This window comes from Macaca mulatta, chromosome 2 (genome assembly GCF_049350105.2).
Source record: "Macaca mulatta isolate MMU2019108-1 chromosome 2, T2T-MMU8v2.0, whole genome shotgun sequence".
NCBI lineage: Eukaryota > Metazoa > Chordata > Mammalia > Primates > Cercopithecidae > Macaca > Macaca mulatta.
The window spans coordinates 89,871,857-89,885,218 of NC_133407.1; the positions used below are offsets into that span (position 1 = coordinate 89,871,857).

At 38.0% G+C, this 13,362-nt stretch overlaps 1 long non-coding RNA gene across 1 annotated transcript in view; it reads left to right on the plus strand.

Moving 5' to 3' along the window:
- The window catches only part of LOC106996985 (uncharacterized), an 87,913-nt gene extending 81,796 nt beyond the window's left edge, over positions 1–6,117 (plus strand). Inside the window, exons 2-3 of the long non-coding RNA XR_001443089.3 lie at positions 2,514–2,677; positions 3,463–6,117. This is a non-coding gene — a long non-coding RNA (uncharacterized LOC106996985). The remainder of the gene's footprint in view (positions 1–2,513; positions 2,678–3,462) is intronic.
- The last annotated feature ends 7,245 nt before the right edge of the window (positions 6,118–13,362 follow it).

The following is a 13,362-nucleotide window of genomic DNA, read 5'->3' on the forward strand; positions in this document are numbered from 1 at the left end:
TTTGGTAAATTATAAGATATCTCTTTCAGTTTTTTTACCATTCTATTATCCCTTGCTCTTTTTTCTCTACACATTATGCCAATTACAACGGAAAAATCAATTTATTTTAACTTATCAATGTTTCTTTAAAACAGCAAACTGCTCTGTACGTCCAGGCATACCAGCATAAAAAGGCCATGCCATCACAATCTGCCATGAAATATGTACTATATTCCATTGATTCTAACATGCACACCTTTTAACATGTTAATATCTCTAAAATTGGCTGCATTTTACAATTGAAGGCATCTTAGTACTATTTCAGGACTGAATGGACAGTAATTTTTATCTCTTAGGACTATATAAAAGGGTGGCATATTGTGCAACCAAGATGCCTTAGAATTGATGAAAATTAGTCTAAAGCTAATCATAGCTAAAAGTTTTAATTCATGTTTGGCAGATATTGTATGGTGTCTCATTCAATCTCCTTCCATTATCCTTTTGCTGTGCTTTCCTACACAATAGTTCCAGTGGTGGCATCAAAGTAGTGACTTTGTGTTGCTTTAGAAAAAATTCCTGGAGTCCCAGCCCATAATCAACTCTTCTAGCCTTTCCAGCAATTTCATAAACACTGAATTCCCTGTATTGAATCCCTTGCTGCTTAAAATACCTAGAGTAGTTTTGGTTTTCTTTACTGGTGTATTTGATAATTACATCAGATTATTATATGTACCCTAACGCAAATAAGTCTATCAGAGAAATAAGAGGCCCTTTACCTGTTTTCTTTAAATGAAATGTGGCTATTTATTTATTTATTTACTTATTTATTTTGAGATGGAGTCTCGCTCTGTCGCCAGGTTGGCATGCAGTGGTGTGATCTCGCCTCACTGCAATCTCTGCTTCCCAGGTTCAAGTGATTCTCCTGCCTCAGCCTCCCAAGTAGCTGGAACTACAGGCATGCGCCACTATGCCCAGCTAATTTTTTTGTATTTTTAGTAGAGATGGGGTTTCACCTTATTGGCCAGGATGGTCTCAATCTCTTGACCTCATGATCCACCTGCCTCCGCCTCCCAAAGTGTGACATACAAGCATCAAGGTTTGTCATCATGATTAAAGTAAATGCAATGCAAAAAATTTCCTCCAGTAAAACAACAGTACTTAGAATTTCTATAGCCTCATCATATGACCATAAAAATAAACATTATTGTTTTAATAACATCTTTAAGTTCTAAAAGGCCAAAAAGAATAAGCAACCAAATAAGTGGACACATAAATAAATCATTGTTAATTTATGAAAAGAGAATTCACAAAATACTTTCACATTTATCTCTCCATTTGTCACTTGGAAAACTGAAGTTTGAAGAAAAAGCAAAACAAAACACTATATGGGATATCAACATGAACCATCTTTCTGACCTTAAATAAGTCATTTCATTTTGCTGTGACTCAGATCCTTTTTCTATAAAATATGGAAAATAAGACCTGTCAATTGCCTGGATTTCAAAGATATTGTCAAGAAAAATATTACATAATGCCCTTGCATATACTTGAGAAAGAACTTGTAAATTTTGGATATTATTAAACTTGGATTGTGTACTTTTAGTATTATTATTAATACTTCATAAAGTGTCACAAAAATTTAAAATTAACCATATGTAGGAGATTGATCTAATAGAACACATCTACCTCATTTTCTTTCTCAAAATTATAATTTCAATCTGCACTGTGAAAGAGCTCTGTCCATTGACGTGATAATGAAATACATTCCAAGGTTAAACCAGGACGTCTCTGAAAGCCATTAGGGATCAGTCTGATGCTAAAAATAATTCACTAATAAATGTTCCTCATTTTAAGTTCCCTTCTCAGAAATAATTAAAGGGTACATCTCAGAGACCAGTAATTTTCAGGCTAACTGCCACTTTTTAATCTAAGTTTTTTCTTCTTTTTTTTTTTTTGTTTAAATGTATAACACTTAAGCCACACATCAACATATTCAGTGAAAACACTCCTTTAGGATATGTCAGTTATGCTGAACAAAGAGAGAAGAATTAATTACATATCTTTGCCTTAGAATAAGATTTTCATTTCTATTAATTCTTATATATAAAATCAAACAGATGCCTCCTGCAAGCATCTTTTGCATGATTTTTCATCGGTTTAAGCAGAGTTAGATGTCAGAGCTCATTTTAATATAAAAAAAATTAAGCTTTAGGATTTGACAAATGTATTTCTTTCAATATGCAGCTATGGAAGTCACTTAAATGCATGAGCTATTATATCTATTTTAAGTAGCAATAATAGAAACTTCAAAAATAATTACATTTCTATAGCTAATGCTTGAAGAGAGTTTAATGTGGTGGTTGAATGTACAAACGCTGGAGATGACTGCATGAATTCAAATTCTGTATTTCTCTATTTGTAAAAGGAGACAATGACAATATTTGCTTTTTGAGATTTTCATCATAAGCATAAGCATTAAATAAATTAATACATTTAACAAGGGTCTTTTTTTTTTTTTTTTTCTTTTGAGACAGGGTCTATCACCCTGGTTGGAGTGGAGCAGTGTAATGAAAGCTTACTGCTGCCATGAACTTCTGGGCTCAAACGATCCTCCCACCTCAGCCTCCCTATGTGCTGGGATTAAAAGTGTGATCCACCACGCCTCATCACAATGGTCTTAAAAGAGACCCTATTTCATGTAAGTGCTCAATAAACTGTTACTTACTGTGACAAGATACAATGCTATCTCACTTTTTTGTCCACAGGGCCTATCATATTTAGAAACTTGAGTCCTGATATGTTCTAGACCAAATAAAAATGTTTTCTTATACTTCACACATAATACATTATATTAAATAGCAGAAATAAAAACAATAGGAAATAATCACAAATTAGTGAGCTCAGGGATTGGGCTTGTCTTTAATTTTCAAATATGTGCCATGATTTTCTATATAATTAGAATACATGAAAAGAGAACAAACCAAATCTAGACATCTCTAACTCTATCATTACAAGCAAAACGTATTTGAAAACATTCAACCAGTTGATTGTATTCCTCAGCTTTCCTACAATGGTTACTAAATTGCACACTTGGAGAAAGCATTTGCCCCTAAATATGCGTCTGTTAAACTGTAGTTTCTTAGGATGCTCAGTGAAAATAAAAACGGAGTACCATAGTCAAATAAGTTAAATAAATTGAGAAAAATTGCACAATATATTCTTTCCTGTAAATTCACATTGTTCATTAGCATATTATAGTCTTAAAATAAAGAAACCATTGAATCATGTTTAACCAACTTCTCCAAAATATTTGATTGTAAGATCAAATTTGTCCTCATTTGTGGGATATTCTACAGAACTGATGATTCAAAGGATGCATGTTTGAAAATGACAGCATAAAAATAAAAACAAGGTCCCTAAGTATGCATATTTATGCAAAAATTATGCTAGCTAAATATCAAACTATTGTTTTCATTTATTCAGACTTTCTTGATGCACTTGATATGGATTATATAAATCCATGGACAAAAGTGTCATCAGTACAATGGTGAAATCGGAGTTTCTTACCATAATCTCCACATCATGCACTGATTTTGACAATCACCGATGGATGACAATATATTTACCAGAATCTAGGAGTTAAATGGAAAAGGTAACAGCACACTGTTGAAGAAAAATATCTGAGAGTAGATACATTCAAGAGAGCATGAAGAACAATTACATGCATCACCTCACCCCCAGGGTCCACTTCTTAGTGCCGAGATAGACTCCTTTCAGCAGGCAGTTCCTCCCATGGGGAAAAGGAGAGTATAATGAGTGAGTACCCAGTTTTTCCAGCTGTGTGAGGCACATCCCAAGAAGCCCATCTTTCTTTCACTCAACTCAGAATATTGAGGGTATTAGCATGGCTAAGTGGCTGGGACAGGGCAGTAGCAGGAAAGAAAGGAGAGGACTCACAGCAACCAGGACTTGAAACTCAGTGCAGGGTACATATCCTTTGAAGCATTTCACAGAGCCCATCAGGAGGCCCACCCATGAACCACTTGGGACACCATGTCTGTAGCATCTCCCCACAACTGGCCCATAGGCACCCCCGATGTTTTGTACATATTCCCCTTCCCTTTCCCCTATAGACAGTTGCCTGCACATGCACTCCAGATGGTGAGTGTGAGCCTTTACATACAGCTTTTGAGTACATGCAGTCAGCAAGCTCAACTTTGAAGGATTGGGAGGCATACAAAATTGAGCATTTCAGGACACTGTCCCAGAGGAAACAAACAGAAAGCTTTCAGGACCCAGTTTGGTTTTGTGGATTTTAAGAGAAGAAATCAGAATTTCTTCTCCACCCATCCAAGAAGTATAGATTGGGTGAATCCATAGAAAAGATCTGAGAGAACCTCAGATTCCCTAACCAGGCTGACTGTTGAATATATTTCTCTCAAATCCAGTCAGTAAAGACCAGAGAAAGTGACTCCTTCAAATGTGAAGATAGCAGTGCAAGACTTTGAGGAACATGAAAAATCAAGGACACCTGGCACCACCAAATGAACGTAATTTTCTGGTACCCAACCACAATGAAATGGAGATACACAAATTGTCTGAAAAATAATTCAAAACAATTGTTTTAAGGAATTCAGTAAGCTACACAGATAGAGAACTTAATGATATTAAGAAAGCAACACATGAACAAAATAAGAAGTTCAACAAAAAGATAGAAATTATTAAAAACAACCACCATGATTTTGGAGTTGAGAATACAATGAATGAAATGGAAAACACAATAGAGTTTCAATAGCAGACTTGATCAAGCAGAAGAAAGGGCCTATCAACTCAAAGACTAGTCATTTGAAATTATTCAGTAAAAGAATAAATAAAAAGGAATGAAAAATGCTTATGAGATTGATGCAACACCATGAAGAGTAGTCATACATGCACTATGGTAGTCTCCGAAAAAGAAAGAGATAAAGGGGAAGAAAACTAACTTAAAGAACTAGATCAGTCTCCGCTTATCTTTAGTTTTGCTTTCCTTGGTTTCAGGTACGGTACAATGATATGTTTTAAGAGACAGACAGTGAAAGAGAGCATGCAAATATTGACATAATTTTTATTACAGTATATTGTCGTAATTTTTCTGTTTTATTATTAGTTATTGTTATCCTCTTACTGTGCCTAATTTATAAATTAAACTTGATCATAGCAATAGTGGTGGTGGCCTGTCTGGAGTGGCCACTGCCATGATGCCAGCTGCAGCAGGGGAGGTGTAGCTGGGGCTATGCGCTCTGCAGAGCCGGTGAGGTCCAGGAACAGGTGATCCTAGTGGGAGCCCTATGTACTACTAAGTTGCTGGGGTGGGACCCTGTGCTCCCAGGCATAGCTGCAGCTATCCAGTCATGGCTCCAGCCCCAGGCATCCCTGTGCTCTAGGGGCCCTGGAAGTCCCCTGCCCTTATAGGCTTGGAAGGGTCTGCTCCTGTTCCCTGGTCTCTTTCTACTGCTGGTACCTGCTCCATGGCAGAGCAAAGTTGTGGATGTGTTGTGATAGTTGAGCCTGGGAGCGGTTGAGACCTGGTCAGGTGTGTATGGTCAGGGCAGTTCTGATATACCAGCCTCTCCACTGCCTTGGCCCCCTCTAGAAACTGCTTCTGAGGCTGAAACTTTGGATGCTAATGAGGAAGGATGGTGGGGGAGACCAGGAGGTCTGAGGGCATCTAGGTGTGGGCCTGTGGACACCCCTTAGTGTGGATAGCCTGGGTGCTGTGGATGGCATGTTGATGGCAGTAAAGCAGACACATTCCTAGGTGGGAACGGGTGGGTCCCCGGTGAAACCTCACCTTCGAGCCAGGAACAGCTTGAAGCATGGGGGCCTAGCTGCCAGTTCTGGTTGCAGTCTGTGAACTGGAGTGAAAACTTCATTGATGCCTTTCAGCCAATTGGATGGTGCTTCTTCCAGACCCACAAATGACTGGCCAAGGACCAAGCAGTATGCACTTCCTCCGTTCTGAGCCCATGAAAACCCCAGACTCAGTCAGACTCAGACACTCATCAGGATGACACGCCAGCAGATAGGACTTACCCACTTTGGGTATGCACTCTGCTGAGAGCTGTCTGTCACTCAGTAAAGCTCCTTTCTGCCTTGTTCACTCTCCAATTATTCACATAACCTCATTCTTCCTGGATGCGGGACAAGAACTCAGGACCTGCTGAATGGAGGGAAGGAAAGGAGCTGTAACATGTTCCTGGCCAGGTCGCCAAGCTGCAGGTGGTGACATAGTCCTGGACTATGGGAGTGAAGAATGGTGACCCTTCTGGGGGCCCAGACCTTGAGATTCTCCGAGCCAGAGCTGCTGTAACACTATAACTCTCCTGCCCTCTGTTGGTGCTGGGTGGCCGTGCAACAGGAAGCAGCAGCAGGCCTGGGCCAGACCAGGAGCTGGAGGCCTGAGTCGGGTGGTGAAACTGAAAGGGCTATAACACAAACCAACCAAAACATGCCCCACTCACTTGCTGCATTGTGGGTGAAGAGAAGGAGAAAAGAGCTGCAGCCCTTCTAGGAAGCCAGACCTTGGGGTTCCCTGAACTAGGGCTATGACATGCTGTAACACCTTCTTTAGGATTCTGCACTTCCTGGCATCTCTGAGATTTTGGATACCACCATGTTCCTCTTGTCCAGATGCTGGTGTCTGCAGCAGAAGCCACTTGTTATACATCTGGTCCAACTGCAGCTTCACATGGATGCGGTGCCTGTGCCAGTGCCTGGAGCTGCCCAACCCACCATGGTTGGTATGCCTGGCCGTGTGCAGTGCCAGATCCCACACTACCTCACTCACACACACCTCACTGCTCCACGCCTGGCTAACCCTTGGCAGGAGTGAGATCCAGGCTGGTAGCATGAGCCAAGTGCAGCCTACCAGGCTGAGTGGACAGAACAAGCCCAGGGGGTATGAACAAACTCAAGCAGAAGCACTGCTAGCCACAGAGGTTTCTGGCTGGCAAAGTAAAACCCTAAGGATCCCGTGATAATAGGTATATATGTATAGGCAGAAACATAATATATATAGGTTTTGGTACTATCCATGATTTCAGGCAGCCATCAGGGGGCTTGGAATATGTCCCTATAGATAAGGGAGGAGGATTTTAATAGCTGAAAACTTCTCCAATCTTGGGGAACATGGGGCATTCAGGTACATGAGGCTCAAATGTACCCAAATAGATTTGACTTAAAGAGGGCTTCACTGAGACACATTATAATCAAATTGTCAAACATCAAAGATAATTTTGAAAGCAGCAAGAGAAAAGAAACTCATCACATACAAGAAAATCCCATTAGACTATCAGATTTCTAAGCATGAATCCTGCAGGCCAGGAGAGAGTGAGATGACATATTTCAAGTGCTGAAAGAAAAAAGAATTGTCAACCAAGAATACTTTACCTTGCAAAACTATCTTGCAGAAATGAAGGAGAGATAAAGACTTTGCCAGATAAAGAAAATATGAGGAATTTTATCAGCACCAGATATAAAATTATAAAAAATACTAGAAGGAGTTCTTCAAACAGAAAAGTAAGGATGCTAATTAGCAATATGAAAACATATGAAAGTGTAAAACTCACTGGTAAAGGTAGCATATATTGTCAAGTTCAGAATATTCTGATACTGTAATGGTGGTGTATAAACCACTTTTCCTCTAGGATAGAGGTGAAAAGACAAAATTATTAAAAATAATCACTATGGGCCGGGTGCAGTGGCTCATGCCTGTAATCCCAGCACTTTGGGAGGCCAAGGCAGATGGATCACGAGGTCAGGAGATTTAGACCATCCTGGTTAACATGGTGAAACCCAGTCTCTATTAAAAAAAATACAAAAACTTAGCCGGGTGTGGTGGCAGGTGCCTGTAGTCCCAGCTACTCGGGAGGATGAGGCAGGACAATGGCGTGAACCTGGGAGGCAGAACTTGCAGTAAGCCGAGATGGCGCCACTGCACCTCCAGCCTGGGTGGCAGAGTGAGACTCCGTCTCAAAAAAGAAAAAATTAATAATAATAATCACTATGTGCCGGCACAGTGGCTCACGCCTGTAATCCCAGCACTTTGGGAGGCTGAGGCAGGCGAATCATGAGGTCAGAAGCTTGAGACCAGCCTGGTCAACATAATGAAACCCTGTCTCTCTTAAAAATACAAAAAAAAAAAAAAAAAAAAAAAAAGCTGAATGCAATGGTGTGTTGCTGTAATCCCAGCTACTTGGGAGGCTGAGGCAGGAGAATGGCATGAACCCGGGAGGCAGACGTTGCAGTGAGCCGAGATCATACCATTGCATTCCAGCCTGGGCAACAGTGCAGGACTCTGTCTCAAAAAAAGAAACAAAAAAAATCACTATAATAATTTGTTAACAGATATACAATATAAAAAAAGTAAATTATGATATCTAAAACTTAAACTGTGGAATAGGGGAGTAAACATGTAAAGTGTATGCAATTGAAGTTGAAATCAGTTTAAAATAGACTTATAAATATATGATGTTTTCTGTAAGCCCCATGGTAGCCACAAAGTAAAAGATAATAAATAAAGATAATAAATTAAAGCATACCATTGCAGAAAATCACGAAATTACAAAGGAAGAACAAGACAGGAAAAAAGGAACAAAAGAACTACAAAAGAGAAAACAATTACCAAAGTGGCAATAATAAATCCTGATGTATCAATAATTACTTTATAAGTGAACTAAATTCTGTAATCAAAAGACCTACAATGGCTAAATGAATAAAAACAAACAAGAAAGATTCAGCAATATGATGTCTACAAGAGACTTATTTTAGCTTTAAGGACACATATAAGCTCAAAGTGAAGAGATGGAAAAAATACATTCCATGCAAATGGAAACCAAAAAAGAGCAGGATAAGTATCTGCCAGTTATATAACATACAATAGGTTTTAAATCAAAAACAGTACAAAGAGACAAAGATATTTATAATATAATATATAATATCTCTATAAATTTGTAATCACATATAATGCATATGTTATATAATGTATATCCTTATATCTAATATATATCCTTATATCTTTATATTATTATATATGCCATATGTAACTGTAAATATATGATATATAATTGTAAATATCTTTGTCTCTTTTTGCAGTTTTTGACTTAAAGTCCATTTTATCTTATGTAAATACCAGATATGTTTATCTTATATATTTATTTAATGAGAAAGGGGTTAATTCATGAAAAGGATATAACAATTGTAAATATATAGGCACCTAACATCACAACACCTAAGTATATCAATCAAATATTAACTAGCCTGAAGGGATAAATAGATAAAACAATAATAGTATTTCAAGATAATATGCATGGTAGACCACATATAATCTATTGAAATTGTAAAAAATAAAAACACAAGTGGACTTCCTCATAGTTACACATTAGTGAAAAGAAAGTGTTCTATTTACCACTCTTGCACATTTGGTGGATATTCTCAATGTCCTGCACTATGCTAGGTCTTAAAGAAGTGTAAGACTTGCACATGTATCTTGAAAGAGTATATCATTGCCAATCATAGAAAGAGAGAGGAGTAGAAAATTCCAGGCATGGATAAAGGTGCAGAGGTGCAAATATATATACACTACTCAATAATAGGTAAGGGAATAATGACAACAAACATTAAGGAACGTTGTCTATATATAGCGAAGGGTCACATATAGTGAAGGGTCACATATAGCGAAGGGTCACAAAGGTCATGTGTACTAACATGATGGTTAACTGTCTATAGCAAAGCTTTGAGTAAAATTTAAATTATATGCAGCCCAGGTATAGAAATTTGACTGACAACCAATATAAATGAATTCATATGTTTATGAAAAATTCTTCTTTATTTCTTTTTAAAAATGACCTAGTAGATTCAGAATAAAATTTTCAGTGCTTTTCAAGATAATTTTGATACTATTTGAAATAAATAGTTCTAAATATTAAAAAGACAACCTGAATTTTTGCAATGTTCTTTCTAAATTTATAAGCACGAAATTTTCATATTGCAGATATATTTGGGGAAAAAATATTTGTTGTTTATATATACTCACCCAGAATCTACACAATTACAAATTTCCTTAAGTTTCTGACAGCAAAAAAGAAAATGAATAACTACAGAGAATCACAATTGGAACATATTCAAGAGGTGGAGAATCTATTTAAAACCGACAACTCAACAGATGTAGTCTAGTCAATGGTTATATTTGCATAAGCATAAAAGCCAAACAAACATGTCTGAAATCTCATTGGTAAAATACTTTATGATTTTAAAAATTGGGTGGGGGGGGGAGTTGGCAGAACTCCTTTTTAGATTTGTTGCATCCCCTCAACAGAAGAACTGACTGCCAAGGAAATCCAAAACACATCCATGAAAGCATAAAATTATAATGTGACAATTCTTCACATTGAATTGAAATGGATTCACCCTAAAAGCAGAGCCAAATATCAGCCATTGTCATGGGCCCCCAGGAGGACTGAGTCTGGTGATGCAAGAACACCAGAATGCAAATGTGGTGCAGTGACAGCAATAACACATGTGTGCACCTTGAAGCCAGAGGGATGGAAACCCCAGCCAATGCCTCTTTCTCTTTTCGGTCATTTAAATTCCAATCTTGATCAATAAGCAATCCAGGAGGCAATGAAAGTGGAAGGAATACATATTCCTCCTCCCACAAATCTTAAACATTAATAGCAGCAGGGTTCTTGTTTCACAGAAAAGAATGATTGTAAGGTTTTGGCCCCCACTTAATAAAAATTCTCAAGATACAAATAAAAGTACTTTGATTTATAGATTAATCCAGACATTTTTATGTTCTGTAGGCCTGACATATGCTTGACAGAAACCCCACAAGGTCAGAAAGTCCTGTTGTCTAAGAAAGAATTTCTCTTCTGCTTTCTTGCTCATTTTGGCCTGAGAGAAAGGTGATACTACAGTTAGTTGTGGTCTTAATAAAAAGCATTTAAGTCAGAGTTCATAAGTTTAGGCTTCTTTCTTTCTCAGAAATTATTGAAAAGAATGGCTTACAATTTTTAAAAATTTATTTTGGGAGAGATAATTATATTATTTAGGGAGAGAGATAATTATATTACTTTTCTGAATCTCTCAAGCATCACATAACAGTGAAAGATTCATGAACCACTGATTTAAAGAAGGTACAAAAGGAAAAGTTTTTAAACCACCTGCTATATATAATTTGACAGCATTAAGGGGCAATGCTTCTGGTGTTTTTAAAGAAATTGGAGTAGTGGGCAGGAGAGCTATAATTAAGGAGGAGCACTGCACTGGGATTGGACCAAGGTTTTATATTAAGAACAACATTCTGTTTTATCCTAATTAGTGTAACTTATTCATTCCACAAACATGTATTGAATAACTTCTGAAAATAAGGCTCTTTTTGCCTTCAGTAAGATCTCTGCATGTAAAATAAAAATACTAGCACTAGTTATAAAAAAACTGTGAAATAATACATCAGCAGGAGGCAAGATCAAAACAAAATAGGGCCAGGTGTGGTGGCTCATGTTCTTTGGGAGACCGAGGTGGGAGAATTACTTCTTTTCAGGAGTTTGAAACCAGCGTGGGCAACACAGAGCCCTTGTCTCTGCAAAAAAATAAAAACATTAGCAGGGTATGGTGGTGCATGCCTGTAGTCCCAGCTACTTGGAAGGCTGAGGTGGGAGGATCACTTGAGCCCAGAAGGTAGAGGCTGCAGTGAGCTACGATCATGCCTCTGCACTCAAGCCTGGGCAGCAGAGCAAAACCCCATCTTTAAGCAAACAAACAAACCAACAAAACAACAGGAGCCTTGGGGTATCTCTCCCCATAAATAATATAACAGGCAATTTCTTGAATACTGAAACTGGTATTCCTTATAGATTATTATAGTGGCCTCACGTTAAAGAGAAGAACCCGAAGCCCGAAAAGGTGAGGTCATTCCTTTAAATTAATAGTTAGAAAGTTGCAGAATCAAACAGGCTCAGTTCTCTAGATTCCTAGCCCAGTTAAATTTTTTTAGTATGACACTATCACTGTTAACAACAACCAACAAAACCCAAACTGCTCAAAACATTTTAATCCAAGGCAAATCTTTGTTTCTTCTGGTTTGCTGGAGTGGGAGGTGGGGTCGAGGGACTTGGGAAGCAGTAGGAGGAGACAGTGGAGATTTAACATTCTTGTATGTGCTGGAGTGCTGTGCTAGGTGCTTCCAATTTTAATCTTTTTAAATGCAAGAACTCCGTGAGATCAGTGCTATCCTCTCCATTTTCCAGATGAGGAACCACCAGTCTCAGAGAAGCTAAGAAATTTATCCAGACAGCCACATTTTTGTGAGTGGTGGACTTAAGATTTGAACTTGTTTTGTTTCCAAGTTCTTTGGTCTTTTTACTGTTCCTTAATTGTTGCCTGTTACAGGATGCCTTGCATTTCTTCGTAAATGAGTCCAATTTTTGCTTGCCACCTGGTTTATATGACTGTCCAGATTGATTTTTCTTTTAAATTTACATTTTGCAACTGCAGGCTTTTTTCCTTTCCATTTATCTCCTGCCTCAGTCATGAGGTTGGAAAAAATGAGAAATATGCCGGTTTTGTTTGGACTGAGAAGATTCCAAAATGTTTGGCTGCACCTCAAAACCCTGTTAAAATAATATTATTTATAACTTTCTGCTTGGTCAATTTTATTTTAAGTTTGGCTATCTCCCATAGGAGGCTATTCTTTCTCCTTGATGATAAGGTTTGCTGCTTGAAAGCCTTAATCTTAAACATTTTTCAAGTAAGACTCAAGTCCTTGCCTTATGATTAATACGAACTCGTTAGATAACAGCCCCAACCACTCTGAAGCAGTTCATTGCAGAAGCTCACTCTCAGCAGTTGTGGGTGGGGTGTTAGCAGAATGAATGCCATAGGTTTACACGTGAACCATCAGCCTTGCTCACAGAATATGATCTGTCCAGCACCGTGATAGGTTGCATTTTAGAGCTAGGCTTTGGTGTGGTGTGAGTGTTTACCAGAATGCCTTCTGAGGAACACAAAGTAAATTTTTCTTTTTTTTTTTTTTACATTCCTCCTCAGTAAGGTTATTGTTGTTAGCAGATTTGTTTAGCTGCCCTAGCAGCTTAAGACATTTCATTGACTTTTGAGCAGATGATTTGATTTTTCAGGCTCAGATGGGGGAAAAACAGCTAGCAGAATCATTACAATGGAATACCTACCACAAATACCAGGGAGGCAGGCTTTTGACAGGACATAACTAAACAGAAGACTTGTCTTTGCCTCAATGTGTAACTGAACACTGTCTAAAGCTGACGGCAAAGCAATATGAATTACAGGGGCCAAGGATTTGTTATTTAGAAACTTAAACAAATAAAG